Genomic DNA, 14421 nt, shown 5'->3' on the forward strand with positions numbered 1-14421 from the left:
TATTCTGCAATGTTATGTATGTACGAATAAATATTAATGATTTCATGAGAAAATGTGATACTCATAACATTGGTACAAGGAACAAACACAAACTTGTTACTCCTGTTACTTCTTTGTGGGGAGTCAGTAACTCCTTTGTGGGGCAATGTATACGGTTTTACAACAGCATCCCAGAAAGCGTTCAAAATACCTCTGTTGCCAAATTAAAAAAAAAATATTAAGGAACGCTTGTGTGCAAAAGGTATACAATTAATAAGTTTATGATCGATAGCACATCTTGGGAATGAAACGATCGCCTCCTGACTATTTTATCTCATATTAAATTGTTTATTTATATATGAGACAAACAAAAAAAAAACGCAATATATTTACAACAATATCATGTATATACACAGTAACATTGATCACTTTGAAAGAGTCAGTGATAATCATTGTATATGCACTAAAAGTAAGGATAAGCTTATAACGCCAAGTTTCCGATTCCGCAAAGTCAATAAATCTTTCTTGGGGCAAGGTATCCATTTCTATAATAAAATTCCGCAGACATTTTTAACTTTGCCGTCTCGTAAATCCAAATCGTTTATAAAAAATACATTGGTAAAAAAGGCGTATTATTCGATCCAAGATTTTGTAGATGATAAAAAAACGTGGAATTAATACCTGTTGACTTACAGGCAGGATATATTAATTTAAATAATTGTATTAACTAACATGACTGTACTTTTTTTTTAATGTTGAAAAAGAGTAACTACTGAGTTTCTTGCCGGTTCTTCTCGGTAGAATCTATTTTTTTTTAATTTATTTATAAACACTTTATTGCACACAAAAATCTACTTTCCGAACCGGTGGTAGCTTCACTTAATTGTTATATGACGATTCAAAAGTGCTTGAAAAAGTCCACTTGAATAAAGTATATTTTAATTTTGATTTTTGATTTTGATTTTAGCGAAGGTGTGTTAAAATCACCAATCAATATACTATCGTTAGTACTATTTAGTATTACATTTTGACAATTGTTATAAAACCTTCAATTATATTTATCGGTAGGTCAGGTGGAAGATAACATATACATAGTAGTACTATATCAACACCTTTTTGTTTTTTGGAAATATAACGTTAACCCAGAGGTCCTCGACTTCAGTTTCCCACAATAATTGACGGATGATACTTATGTGCTTTTTAACCGCCACGAGTACACCTCCGCCCTCACATTTACTTATGTTCGATTCACATCTGTCCCTTCTCAATACATTATAACGACAATCAAAAAGTTCCATATCGAATACACTGTAATTTAAATTCATCTCAGTTAAGCATATGACGTCATAATCACTATTAAGTACACTATTTAGATAAAATTCATTCAATTTAGATCTAATTCTATTTACATTTTGATAAAATATTAACACTAAATGATGCAGTATCGCTTGACATGTCTTTGGTGTATAATTCATCAACAATTAATGATAAAGTTTCTCACTTCAATACATCCATTTCATCACTTTTTGATGAACATGCACCAATGAGTCCTGTCAAGGTAAGAAGACCGCCCGCTCCTTGGATTTCTAAAGGGGTGCGTATGGCTATGTCTCGTCGTGATCGTGCTTTCCGCAAATATAAACATGACAGGTGCAATGAAAATTGGGAATTATATAAGGCTGCACGCAACCGGTGTAACTTAATGGTAAGAACAGCCAAACGCCACTATTGTCATATTAACGTAAGTAACTCGTCTCCGGCCTCAATATGGAAATTTCTACAAACATTAGGCATAAATAAGCGTAACAATAATTTTTCTTTGCCTTCATTGTCTCCTGATAGTTTAAACTCACATTTTTCTTCTTGTACTCTATTATGTCCTAATATTAAATTACGTACTATTTCAGAAATTGAATCCATGGCCTCTCCTTCTTTTAACGACTTCGACTCCTTTCTCCAGTGTCTGATGAAGAAATTCGTAAAATTATACTGTCAATCACATCTAATGCTACTGGTGTTGATGGCATTAATCGATATATGATAACATCTATTCTAGACTATATACTGCCAGCTATAGCTCACATTGTAAATTTTTCTATTTCATCAGGAGAGTTCCCTGTACTATGGCGTAGAGCTTATGTTATTCCTCTTCCTAAAGTTTCCAACCCCTCCCAGTTAAATCACTACAGACCCATTTCCATTCTTCCTTTCTTGTCAAAAGTCTTAGAATTAAGTTTTTACCAACAAGTTTCTTCCTTTGTTTATCAACCGACTTCCAAAAGGAGGAGGTTATCAATTCGTCTATATTTTTTTTTTTTGTTTGTTACCTCATAACTTTTCACTGGGTGGACCCATTTTGATATTTTTTTTTTGTTTGAAAGGTAGTGCTTCCCGTGGGGTCCCATTTTTTTTTATTTTTTTCCGATGATGATATCCATATGAAAACGACATAAGTCTTAAATTTGCATTATGTATATGCGCGACAAATAGGTGAATAACTGAAAATCACGTTAACTTTTTTTATTATAAAATATATACTTCAAGGGTAATTTGGTGAAAGTTTGGTAAGGTTCTGAGCACAGGATCCATGACAAAGTAACGGAACGGAAGGGAACGGAACAATTCTGAGGAGCACGTTAGCGATACTCAGTCGAATCTTTTATTTATAGGTTATTTGGATATTTGAGTCACCTTCCGTAATGTGGTTATGTTTATGTAATTATCATAGTCGAATATTATAATCAACTAGCTACCCACCCCGGCTTCGCACGGGTGCAATACTGATACGAAATATACTACAGAATTTGTTTATTTACGACATCACATCGCAAACTTCTAAAATTATCAGTGTTTCTTTACTATATTGTTCATGTATTATATACACAAACCTTCCCCTTGAATCACAATATCTTTTAAAATAAACCGCATCAAAATCCGTTGCGTAGATTTAAAGATATAGGGACAGAGAAAGCGACTTTGTTTTATAGTATGTAGTGATGGAACTCCTATACGGCTCGCAGTTAGGGTGCGATATGGGGCAGAATTTCTTACTATATTTAATCAAATTTTGTGTATGTGATGTGATGTCATATGATGTACGAAATATAGTTGGTCTTTTTCAAAGTTTTTTTGCTGAGTTCGATTACAACTCTTTCGAGGGATCCTTGTAGTTTACGCTGCGTCACGTATTAAATCCGCATTTTCGAAAGTCTATTTTTGCTTTATTCGCAAGTTTCCTTTGAAATTGTCCTCGAAGTAGTTTCTGACTCATATAAACGGAACGCTTAATCTATCCATATTAAAAAAAATTAGTTAGTCAACATCAGCTTCACTTAAAATCAAAAAATAAATAAAATTTTAACAAAAAGAAAAACCGACTTCAAACAAAACACTATTTTAAAACAAATGAATATGCACGAGTAATAAAAATAATTGCGTATTCAACATATTTTTTAGAGTCTTCCTTAGTTAAATGAAATGAAAAATATTAGACTACTTAAAAGTCGATTAACGATTATATCATGTAGTTATAATTATTGTTATATTTGGAGTCGGTGTCAGCCAATAAAACCCTACAGTATATCTATCAAAAAACAATACGAGAATACTTTAACAAATATGTTTTTTACAAATTACCTTTTACACAATAATATACTGGATCAATCAAGGGGCTCGTATCGCTTCTTTCTTTTGATTGTTGGGGCAAAGGCACCGTGGCTGACACCGGCTCCAAATATACCAATAACTATTACTACATGATATAATCGTTAATCGACTTTTAAGTAGTCTAATATTTTTCATTTCATTTAACTTCTCATCCTTTCTCCTATTATTTTTTCTATTTTTATAAATTTTCTTACTTATAACATCGACTGTTCTTACCATTTCTACGCCGATGATCTGCAACTCTATATTCATACTAAGTTGGAGGATATCGATTCAGCTGTAAATAAAATTAATCGAAACCTTACTTATATATATAACTGGTCTAATAAATATGGTATCATGGTAAATCCAGCTAAGTGTCAGGCGATCATTGTTGGTAGTTCGCGTATCATTTCCAAGTGCGATATTTCTTCTTTGCCAAATATTGTGTTTAATAACAATATCATACCTTACTCTCCAAATGTTAAAGATCTCGGACTGCACATTGATTCAATTTTGAGCTGGAAGGTGCACATTAATGAAGTTAGTCGCTCGGTCACCGCCACCTTAAGGTGTCTCAATAGATTTAGAAATTTTCTCCCTATTAAAACCAAAGTTTTGCTAGTGCAAGCCCTTATATATCCGATCATCGATTACGCTGATGTGTGTTATGTCGATCTCAATGAATTTCTTTTAAATAAACTCGATCGCCTCATAAATAATTCCCTGCGTTTCATCTTCTGCCTTCGAAAGTTCGACCACATTTCCCACTGTCGAGCCGAACTCAAATGGCTCCCTATCCGCCAACGCAGGGATTTACGGCTACTGTGTACTCTTTTTTCTATTCTTTTCAACCGACTTCCAAAAGGAGGAGGTTATCAATTCGTCTGTATTTTTTTTTTTTTTTTTTTTTTTTTTTTTTTTTTATGTTTGTTACCTCATAACTTTTCACTGGGTGGACCGATTTTGATAATTTTTTTTTTGTTTGAAAGGTAGTGCTTCCCGTGGGGTCCCATTTTTTTTATTTTTTTTTCCAATGATGGTATCCATGTGAAAACGACATAAGTCTTAAATTTGCATTATGTATATGCGCGACAAATAGGTGAATAACTGAAAATCACGTTAACCAATTTTGATAATTCTTTTCTTATTATAAAATATATACTTCAAGGGTAATTTGGTGAAAGTTTGGTAAGGTTCTGAGCACAGGATCCATGACAAAGTAACGGAACGGAAGGGAACGGAACAATTCTGAGGAGCACGTTAGCGATACTCGGTCGAATCTTTTATTTATAGGTTATTTGGATATTTAAGTCACCTTCCGTAATGTGGTTATGTTTATGTTATTATCATAGTCGAATATTATAATCAACTAGCTACCCACCCCGGCTTCGCACGGGTGCAATACTGATACTAAATATACTACAGAATTTGTTTATATACGACATCACATCGCAAACTTCTAAAATTATCAGTGTTTCTTTACTATATTGTTCATGTATTATATACACAAACCTTTCCCTTGAATCACACTATCTTTTAAAAAAAACCGCATCAAAATCCGTTGCGTAGATTTAAAGATATAGGGACAGAGAAAGCGACTTTGTTTTATACTATGTAGTGATGGAACTCCTATACGGCTCGCAGTTAGGGTGCGATATGGGGCAGAATTTCTCACTATCTTTAATCAAATTTTGTGTATGTGATGTGATGTCACATGATGTACGAAATATAGTTGGCCTTTTTCAAAGTTTTTTTGCTGAGTTCGATTACAGCTCTTTCGAGGGATCCTTGTAGTTTACGCCGCGTGACGTATTAAATCCGCATTTTCGAAAGTCTATTTTTGCTTTATTCGCAAGTTTCCTTTGAAATTGTCCTCGAAGTAGTTTCTGACTCATATAAACGGAACGCTTAATCTATCCATATTAAAAAAAATTTGTTAGTCAACATCAGCTTCACTTAAAATCAAAAAATAAATAAAATTTTAACAAAAAGAAAAACCGACTTCAAACAAAACACTATTTTAAAACAAATGAATATGCACGAAAAAGTAATAAAAATAATTGCGTATTCAACATATTTTTTAGAGTCTTCCTAAGTTAAATGAAATGAAAAATATTAGACTACTTAAAAGTCGATTAACGATTATATCATGTAATTATAATTATTGTTATATTTGGAGTCGGTGTCAGCCAATAAAATCCTACAGTATATCTATCAAAAAACAATACGAGAATACTTTAACAAATATGTTTTTTACAAATTACCTTTTACACAATAATATACTGGATGAATCAAGGGGCTCGTATCGCTTCTTTCTTTTGATTGTTGGGGCAAAGGCACCGTGGCTGACACCGGCTCCAAATATACCAATAACTATAACTACATGATATAATCGTTAATCGACTTTTAAGTAGTCTAATATTTTTCATTTCATTTAACTTAGGAAGACTCTAAAAAATATGTTGAATACGCAATTATTTTTATTACTTTTTCGTGCATATTCATTTGTTTTAAAATAGTGTTTTGTTTGAAGTCGGTTTTTCTTTTTGTTAAAATTTTATTTATTATTGACCCTCTTTCCCCTGATTACTTAAAGGATAAATTCAAATTTCTCTCTGACAATCACGATCGACAGCTACGCTCTATTGATTCTCTCCTTCTCTCTTTTCCCTGTCACTTCTCTGGTTTCGTAACCAACGCTTTCTCTGTCCAAGCTGTCAGATTATGGAATAAACTTCCGGTAGAAATTAGAAAGGCTCCTACTAAGGCATTTTTCAAGCGTCGTTTACAGGATCATCTTATTAAAAACCTCTCTTAATTTTCTCTTTTTTTCTCACTACGCTGTGTTTTTATAATTTCTATTACGACTCTGTTATTTTATATCATATATGTATATATAATTATAAATGTGTATTCTTATGCATATATACAATATTTCATCTATGTTCTTGTTTTATTATTATTACTATCGTATTTATTATAAAATTTATTGTTACCGCCTTCATGACATTCTGTTTGGCCTAAAGGTTGACTGGTAGAGAATGCCTTCAGGCATTAAGTCCGCCTTTTGTCACAACTTATGTTGTTGGTCAATAAAGTATTTTACATTTTAAATAAATAAATAATCAATTATATACATATATTAAGCTTACATTCAATATTCCGATTGACATTTAATTATTGAACATAACATAACAATGATTAAGATAGTTTATTTAAACAGTCCATATTTTTAATGCAGATACAATCGGCTCTGTCGTTCTTACGCACATATATACGACCTAACTTAACGTAAACATACCGGTATTTAAGTTATTTTGCTTTAAGTCTTGTAGCTGCGTGCAACGCCTTACATTTTGGTGATAAATAAAAAAATAGCCTCGTTTTTAAATAATATTTAATATTGATTTTAACTAGTTTAATAATGATTAAAATGTACCTGTGAGTTCAACTATCCACTAGCTTCAAATTGAAATAATTCAATCAATCCAATCCATCAGCCCATTTCCGTCCACTGCTGGACATAGGCCTCTCCAATTGCACGCCACTGAGATCGTTCTTGGGCTACTCGCATCCAGCTCCTGCCAGCCGTCTTGCGTAAGTCGTCACTCCACCGTGCCCTAGGACGTCCTACACTACGTTTGCCGAGACGCGGTCTCCACTCTAGAACACGTTTCCCCCAACGGTTATCGGTTCTGCGGCAAATATGGCCAGCCCACTGCCACTTCAGCTTACTAATCCGGTGGGCTATGTCGATGACTTTGGTTCTCTGGCGGATCGCCTCATTTCTGATGCGATCCCGCAGAGAAACGCCGAGCATAGCCCTTTCCATAGCACGCTGAGCGACTTTAAACTGGTGGACCAGCCTTGCCGTGAGTGTCCACGTTTCGGCTCCGTATGTCATGACGGGTAGGACGCACTGGTTGAAGACTTTCGTCTTAAGGCACTGTGGGATCGACGATGTAAAGATTCGACGTAATTTTCCAAACGCTGCCCAACCTAGCTGAATTCTTCTATTCACCTCGTCCTCAAGGTTGTTTCTACCAAATCGCAGAGTCTGCCCAAGGTAGACATATTTTTGAACAACTTCAAGGACGGTACCGTGTATCGCAATCGGTTCCGGTAGAACATGTTCATTGAACATGACCTTGGTTTTATCCAAGTTCATCCGTAGGCCGATACGCATAGAAGACTCAGCCAGATCGTTCAGCATTTGTTGTAGGTCCTGCAGCGTTTCTGCTACGATGACGATGTCGTCCGCAAATCTCAAGTGAGAGATGTATTCGCCATTGATGTTGATGCCACGTCCTTTCCAGTTCAGCGTCTTGAACATATCCTCCATTGCATTAGTGAACAATTTGGGGGAAATAACGTCCCCTCGTCTCACTCCTCGATGCAATGGTATGGGATTTGTTTGCTGATTCTGTACTCGGACGGACATGGTGGCGGCTTCGTAGAGACATCTCATCACTTGGATATATCGCCAATCAACTTGGAAATGCTGCAGGGACTCCAGAACAGCCCAGATTTCAACCGAATCAAAGGCCTTCTCATAGTCCTTCAAATGCAAGACACAGGGGCCGATTATACTCTTGGGACTTCTGTATAATCTGCCGCACTGTGTGGATGTGGTCTATGGTGGCGTATCCGGTCCGAAACCCGGCCTGTTCTGGGGGTTGGAATTCGTCGAATCTTCGCGCAAGACGGTTCGTGATCACTCTTGAAAACAGCTTATAGACGTGACTCAGTAGGGATATGGGACGATAGTTCTTCAGCAGGGTTTTGTCTCCCTTTTTGAAGAACAGGACGACCACACTCCTACTCCACGCCTCCGGAGTTCTCCCTTCGAAGAGGACAGAGTTAAAAAGCTTTTGGAGTTCCTTGAGTACCGGATTACCTCCTGCTTTTAATAACTCTATAGTAATACCGTCCTCTCCAGGGGCTTTTCCATTTTTAAGCTGTTTAAGAGCAATCTCGATTTCGCCAATACTGACTTCAGGCAGGTCTTCTGAGAAATGGCGTGTTAATGTAGCTCTAGAATCCTCATTTTCGGGATCAGGTCGAGGTGCATGCGATGCGTATAATTGGCCGTAGAAGTCCTCTACTTCCGAAAGAACTGCCGTTTTGGAAGAAACGACTTCTCCACTTGATGTGGTCAACTTCGTCAGGTGGCTCCTTCCAAGAGATTGTACGAACACCTTAGACCCCCGATTCTGCTCGATTGCTCTTTCAATCGTAAGAGTATTGGAGCACCGGAGGTCGTGTCGTACGCGCTTGCTGATCTCTCGGTTTAGTTGCCGCTTCTCTGACGAAGTGACAGGTGGGTTTTCACGTCGTTTCTTCATTAGCCCTAAGGTCTCTTCTGAAAGTTTGGACTTCCTGCCCTTACGCTGCATGTCACAAAATCTTGTACCTTCTTCCCTGAGAATTCGAACTACATTTTCTAGGGTCTGGTTTACGTCTGTTGTGGTTTTCACGGCAGTGAATCGGTTCTCCAGGTTTGACTGGAACGTTTCAGATCCCGCAATGGGTTGGAGCAGCTTTGGTCGGAGCGTGGACTTCATCAGACGGACGCGCTCGGCCCTAAAATCGATATTCAGAGAGCCTCGGACAAGTCGGTGATCACTACCCGTATTGAACCTGTTGATCACAGAGACGTCTCTGAATATGTGCCTCTTGTCTGTCATGATGAAGTCTATCTCATTTTTGGTCATAGTGTCGGGGCTTTGCCACGTCCACTTCCTTTGGGGCTGTTTCTTGAAGAAGGAGTTCATCAAAAAGAGCCCCTCCCGTTCAAGGAAGTTGACAAGCATTTGCCCCCTATGATTCCTACTTCCAAATCCATGGGGTCCTACTACCGATTTGCTGCAATTCTGTACTCCCACTTTAGCGTTAAAGTTCCCCATGACGACGTTGTAGTGGGTTTTCGTGGTGAAGTGGAGGGCCCTCGATATATCATCGAACAATTCTTCCACTTCATCGTCCGAGTGTGTCGAGGTCGGTGCGTACGCTTGCACTACCTTGAGGCTGTACCTCTCGGTGAGCTTTATTACGAGGTACGCAACCCTGTTCGACACACTGGAGATTTCCACAACGTTGTCAGCTAGGGACTTATTTACCAGAAACCCAACGCCACCTTGGGATTGTTGGTCTCCCTCTCGGAAGTACATTAGGTGGCCCGAATCGAGGGTTACGGTGTCCTCTCTTTCTCTCCGGACTTCACATAACCGCGAGTCAAGCCGTAGCGTGCGTCCGTTGTACGTCGCAAGGGTCAGTCGGTTGTGGTGGCCTCCCGTAGCCCGGTGATTCTTAGCACCCCCCGTCCCGCCGTTACCATCATCGCCACCATGACGAGGAATAGCGGGGCTGCCGGGAACTGGGGGCCGTGGCTTGTGTGAGTGCTGCATATAGAGGATATTGCCTATAATCGCCACGCTGGGCAGGCGTGTTGGCGATCGCAGAACGTAGCTACTCGCACCGGTGACGCTGCTGCCCGTCATCGGCCTGTGGTATTTAGCTACGTTTATTTTGATGGTTATACCGCCATCATTCGGTCGCCAGGGCCTCGTTTGCTAGTTGGCAGGATGCACCACGGGCAGGTGAGGTTGGCTTGGGGCGCTAAGATGTAATTTGCGCCCCCTTACATCCCTTGAAATAATTGTTTAACCACAATTCTAAATAACTTATCCAAAAATTTGCCACATCACTACCACTCACACCAACAAGTACAATGGATCAGCTCCAAAAATCGATTGAGCAGCTAGCTACCACGTTCACAGCTCAAATGAATGAGTTCCAGAGGAAAGTTCGGAATCCATTCTTGCAGCTAGTCCGACATCTAATATAAATGCGCAATTTAGTGCATTCCGAACTTTCGTGATGACGGCGCTGGAGAACCTGCAGGTGCAGCTTCAAATACTCTCCAGACAGCAGGAGGACATGGAGGTTCGGTCGAGAAGAAATATTTTGCTTGTACACGGTGTGCCCCAGGTCAATAATGAAGATCCAGCTGAGATTGTGTGCAATATATTAAATGAGCGGCTATCCTTGGCAGAAGTCACAGTCTGCAATATTAAGAGGTGCCATCGCTTGGGTCGTCCAAATAACAGTGACAAGCATCGTGCCATCTTGGTCAAATCCAAATTAAAGGGCAGCGGTATTACAATATCCGAATTTCTGACGAAGGGGCGGCATGAAGCATTTGTTGCTGCGCGTAAACGGTTTGGGGTATCGCACAGCTGGACGAAAGACGGTTGTGTTGTTGTGGTCGGTCCTGACGGCAAGCACCATCGGCTCGTCTCACTGGCTGAAGTTAATGTTATTCCGGAGGTGGTTAGCAAGGTCAACAATGCAGGTCACGTCGTGACAGCGGAGTCGGCATCGCATTTTCGCAGGTGGGAATACGAAAGCAAACCTCAGTGGCTTCGACCACCCCGAAACCAAATGTTAGGCCCAGAAAGCCCTATACAAAATAATTACATTTAACTTTTCACCTCTTCTTCTTCTTAGCTATGAATGTTACAATAGTATTTAAAATTTTCTATTTTACTTATTATTTGTTTTATTTTTTTTTTATTTTAAAACAACTCTATGACTATATCACTAAGGTTGAAATTTAATCATATGCAATATAAGTCGCACTATCAACGAGCGATGCGGGTTCACTTTTTCACGTCTTATTTGCAACTGCTTATCTAATATTTTTAATTACCGTCGCAGGCCTCGTTGATCTATTGCATTGTTTAATCATAATATTATTTTTTCCATAGCTGGGAAATAAATATTATCATATTTTTAACTTTGTTTATTATACTTCAATTTTACTTTAGTTTTAGCTTTTATGTTTATCAATTATTTCTTAAGATATGTTCTTACTAATAAGTAGATTAGTGTTTAGAAACAATAATAACATTCGCTTTTTATTTTATTTATTTTTTTTAGATTGTAATTCTGTTTAATTTTAAAACTTTCATTTTCTAAACAATTATTTTTAGACTGTCTTTTGTTATACTTTTTGATCTCTTTCATGCTGCTGGTGGAAGTCGGGCACAGTTACAGTAATTACGGATAACTAGTTGTTAAGTTAGTTTTAATGTTATTAGTTATATATTTCTATATTTTTATTACCCTTACTTTTATTTATTTATTTTATTATTATACATTTGTTATTACTATGTCTTCAAATTGTAGTATTAATAGTGATGCATTTCTGTCGGTATCTTCTGATGATGAGTCATTGAGTGACTTAAGTCTTAAAAGTGCAATTTCTTCCGTTCCACTTAACGCAAATCTTAATTCTGTCTTTTCTGATTGTGTGAAAAATCTTAACGTAGTACACATTAATGCTCAAAGTATTCCAGCCCATTATCCTGACATTCTTGCCTCTTGGGTCCTGTGATATTAATGCGATTTTAGAATCATGGCTTAAGCCCTGTTTACCGTCTACATAGTATTCTTTGCCAGGATTCCATCTCATTCGTAATGATCGTAGCAACAGGACTGGTGTAGGTGTGGATCTATCTTAAATCCTACATTCCTTTTAAAATTGTAAGTTCGTCATGTCAGCCACCTCCTGTTGATTCGGCTGAACACTTACTAATCGAAGTTTCTCTAAACCAGACAAAAATTTTGCTTGGCGTTTTTTTATTAAAGAATTTCTTTTCCTCTTTCGAAGCCCTTGTGGAAACATTTGTCCCAAATTATGGTCACAATGGGCGACTTCAATACGTGTCTACTGAAGGATGACAGTAGGGCTCATAAGCTTGTATCTATTTGGGAAGCGTGCAATATGCACATTCTTCCCCTTACAGCGACCCATAATTATTCAAATTCCTCTCCTTCTCTTCTTGACCTTATGATTGTGTCTTCTCCTGATTTCGTCTCCAAGCACGGTCAATATTCTGCCGATGCCTTTTTCTTATCACGATTTAATTTTTCTTTCATATAAACTGCGTCTTCCTAAAGTTAAACCTAAGATACTTCTGCGGCGTAATTTTGCTGGAATGGTTGTTGAAAAATTACGTGCTGATGCCCGAGATATTGATTGGTCAGCAGTGGAGTCGGCTTCTTGTATTGAACAAGGGGTTGATGTCTTTTGCTCGATGCTCACTCAACTATACGACGTTCATGCGCCAATTCACCAAGTGAAGTTAAAACACCTTCCTGCTCCCTGGCTAACTGAAGATATAAAAACAAGTATGCATCGGAAAAACGTTGCCAAAAGTAAATTTAAATTAAATAATTCTGACGATAATCGTAGTAAATATGTAAAAGCCAGGAATCGCTGCAATACATTATGTAGGGATGCACAACGACGACATATTCATGCTTCAGTCGAGAACAGCGACTCTCACAGAGTTTGGAAATTTCTTGAGTCACACAACTCACTTGATAATTGAGCTAAATCACGTACTCTTAACTCACTTTCTATTACTTCAACTCCTTCTTACCCTCTTTTCGTGTTAAGTCAGTTCACTGTGTGTGATGTTAAGAAGAGCGTGCTGTCCGTCTCATCTAATGCCATTGGTAGCGATAATCTTAGCCGTACTATGATCATTCCTCTTCTTGATATTATCGCTCCTATGATCACATATATTCTAAATGAATGTGTCTCAAGCTGTGTATTTCCTGAAGCATGGAAGAGCGCTAATATTATACCACTGCCGAAGAAAGCTAATCCTGTTTCCTTTTCTGAATTTCGTCCCATCTTCATATTACCATTCCTGTCGAAAGTTCTTGAAAAACGAATTCATTTCCAATTAAATCCCTTCCTAACCAAGAACAACTTGCTCAATCCTTGCCAATCTGGTTTTCGCCCAGGACATAGTACGGTTACTGCTCTTATAAAAGTTACTGATGACATTCGATTAGGTATGGACAGTAAACAGCTCACCGGTATGATTTTGTTGGATTTCAGCAATGCTTTCAATAGTGTTGACTTTGATGTCCTACTTAGTCAGCTGCGCTCTCTTAACGTATCTTCTGTATGATAAATATGTGAGTAGTATATACCACACAACTCGATATATAACACTGGAATTAGGGATCACAATGAAATACGTCCACTCAGTCTAACGTTTAATCGGAGACAAAGCAATATATGAATACCTTAAAACCTAGTAACAATTATTTATAATAAATCTACCCCACATATATCACACCTTCACCCTTAATTTCTTAACCCCTTCAAATATTAACCTTACAGAAAATAATGAAACTTAACCTATACTAAACTTATACTAACATATAAACTAGACTTATTTATTCTTATATGTGAAAGTAAATACATTAGTGATAATATCGTAAACGTATCAACAAAAAATATAACAACAGGTACATACTAACAATAAGTACTAACGTACATGTTAGTACTTATTGTTAGTCAAACTCAAACCCATGTCGTTTAACGGGTTTTCGAACGCGCTGGGAGCGCGTTGGGGCGAATGGGGCATGACGGTGGTACATCAATCGACTTTTCGCTAGAAGACTGCGGCCTCGTTTCTGCTTCGGGCACGGAATGACCACTAATAATTCGACTGAATCTTTTGACTGTGCCCGTGACTGTGTTACAATTGACGTTGGTAAATCGAAATTTCCCCAACGTTTCTTAACTTGATCTACATGTCTTTTGATCGGTGGACCGTCATCCCTACTCACTAAGTAATTACGAGACCCTAAACATTTATCAACTTTACCTTTTAACCACTTCTTTCCTTCCCCATAATTCCTTGCCCACACCGTGTCACCTGGATTAAACTCACTAGTAATCCCCGTTACTCGTTGTTCCTGTTTCTT

The 14421-nt window shown here is 37.8% G+C and overlaps 1 pseudogene; it reads left to right on the plus strand.

The window, feature by feature from the left end:
- The first annotated feature begins 10357 nt into the window (after window positions 1-10357).
- On the plus strand, window positions 10358-13616 carry LOC124542598 (annotated as a pseudogene).
- Window positions 13617-14421: the final 805 nt, after the last annotated feature.

Source organism: Vanessa cardui, chromosome W (assembly GCF_905220365.1).
Source record: "Vanessa cardui chromosome W, ilVanCard2.1, whole genome shotgun sequence".
Classification (NCBI taxonomy): Eukaryota; Metazoa; Arthropoda; class Insecta; order Lepidoptera; family Nymphalidae; genus Vanessa; species Vanessa cardui.